Source organism: Miscanthus floridulus, chromosome 16 (genome assembly GCF_019320115.1).
Source record: "Miscanthus floridulus cultivar M001 chromosome 16, ASM1932011v1, whole genome shotgun sequence".
Classification (NCBI taxonomy): domain Eukaryota; kingdom Viridiplantae; phylum Streptophyta; class Magnoliopsida; order Poales; family Poaceae; genus Miscanthus; species Miscanthus floridulus.
In genome coordinates, this window is record NC_089595.1 from 119,950,060 (window position 1) to 119,952,486 (window position 2,427).

The window sequence follows — 2,427 nt, forward strand, 5'->3', positions numbered from 1 at the left end:
TAAAAATCTGAGAAAATTACAGTAGCATAATACTACCCTAAACAGACTACCATAAAAATTTCATAGCATTTGGATAAGTAAACTATCCTACACAAAAATGACAAGTTATAGCATAAAAATGAGCATGAAATTACTTTGTACTATGAAAAGTGTCAAACAACAGAAGTAATATTTTTCCTGGGTTCTTCATAGCATATAATGACTGTACAAAAATTATCACATGCATGTTTTATACAAAGTTTGCTTTCTAGCAAAAATAACAAAAATCAGCCATTTAAGGTACTTGAACTACACCTCTAAAGTTTTCCACAGCACATGCATGAAATATATTTTTCCTAGGAAGTACATGACATAAGAAGATTAACAAACTTGGAATCATATTTTTCTGAAGCCTATATATCTTTCTACATATTTTTCAAGTTATCAGCAATATTCATGATTAAATAAAGTTCTACAGAAAAGTATATCAAAAATGACATGCATTATTTTTCCCAAGTAGATCTGGTGATAAGGAACCTAGCAAATTTTGTTTCAACAAATTTGGAGCAAGTTTGACCATCCAAACATTTTTCAAACCATTTTTGATTTCAAATAACAAATAATAAATGGAAATCAATTCATTTCAGAAATGCTGGGCCGGCCCGAAAGGAACAGCTGGCCCATGGCCATCACCGGCCGGCGCGGCCCAAGCGCGAGAGGGGGAAAACGGCCCAACAGGCGTCAGCCCCCGGCCTGGCTTGGCCTGGCCAGCCGAGGCGAGGTGCCTCGCCGGGGCGCGCGCTGGCGCGGCGGCGCGGCTCGGCCAGCGGCCAGCGGCCGTCTCCGGCCTCGGCAGCGCAAGCCAGCGAGCGCAATAGGTGTGCGAGGCCATGGCGAAAGCAAGCAGGTAGCTACGCATGGCTGGGAAGGGGAGGAAGAGGGCGCTCCACGGCGGCCGTGCACGGCGGCGCCATGGATGCCGGTGGCGAGGCGCGGGGAGGCCCGACCTGTGCTCGGAAGGCGGAGCAAGTTCGAGCACGACTTCGAGGAAGGCGAGGCGGAGCTCGGGGCACGAGGAATTGGAGAATGGCGCGGTGGGGCGGGAGTTGGACGCCGGCGGAGCTCGAGCGCGGCGATGGCGGAGCTCGGGGCTCGCGGCTTCGGAGGAGAAGGAGAAGAAGTGCGGGCGTGAGTGAGCGAGCGCGCGGACATCAGCAGGTCAAGGCGGGCGCGTGGGCGCGATGTCAGGCCGCGGCTGCCGCGCGGCGGTTGATGCCGGCATGCGGTCGCCACGCGGCGGACGCCTTCTGCCGCGGTCGTGGCGTGGCGCGGCGAGCAGCAGGGGACGGCGCGGCTCGCGGAGGCAGGCCGGGCTGGCGTGGCGCTGGGCTGGGCCGAGCGAGGCGGGGTGCGCGCGGCACGCGGGAGCTCGCTGGGCCGGCTTCGGCTGGCGGGCCAGAAGCGAGGCGGCGGCCCAAAAAAAAAGAAATGAAATTTTTCAATTTATTTTCAAGAAATTTTTAAATGCCATCTTTCAAACATTATTTTGAGCAAGAAGATGACCTCTTTTGAAAATGTACCAAAAATGAAAGTTGCTTAGAATTTAATTCCCTACAACTTTGCTTTTATGACCAAAGTCCAATTCTATCTAGATTTTAAATTATAGAATCAAAGTTACATTTTAACTTAAAACCCTAATTTTTGGGAATTTACTTTGGAAGCAAAGTTTTGAATTAATTTAAATACAAACCTTGCTCCAAAAATTGTGCTAAACAATTCTAGATGATTTACAAGCCTAACCAACAATTTCTACTCAACTAGCAAGCAAGAATCAGAGCAAAACAACTCTAATAAGTGTATGCATCATTTTCTTTTCACAAACATGTTTCGTATGTTTCGACGTAATGTTTTAGTTGGTATATGCAAGATCATGCATGTAGGATTAGGATGCTTGATGATGCATGACATGTATGATTAGCAGTGCCTAATTGCAGTCATAACACCGGGGTGTTACAGCCCTCCCCCCTTATAAAAATCTCGTCCCGAGATTTGGGTTACGAACCATTTGTTATAAAAATCTTCATAAGCCTTTTGTAGATACTCTCCTGTTTCCCAAGTTGCATCTCCCTCATCATGATGATCCCACTGTATCTTGTAAGTTTTCACCACACTATTCCGAGTAGCACGTTCCTTAGTGTCTAACACTCGGACTGGTTGTTCATGATACACCAAATCTGATTTGAGTTGAATACCTCGAGGTTCTATTCTTTCCTCTGGAACACGCAAACATTTCTTGAGATGTGATACATGGAAAACTGGGAAAACTGTACTCATTGTCTCAGGTAACTCTAACTTGTAGGCTACCGGACCTCTTTGTTCCAAGATCTTGTATGGTCCTACGAATCTTGCGGCAAGCTTTCTTCGGATTCCAAACCTTTTCTTCTTCAT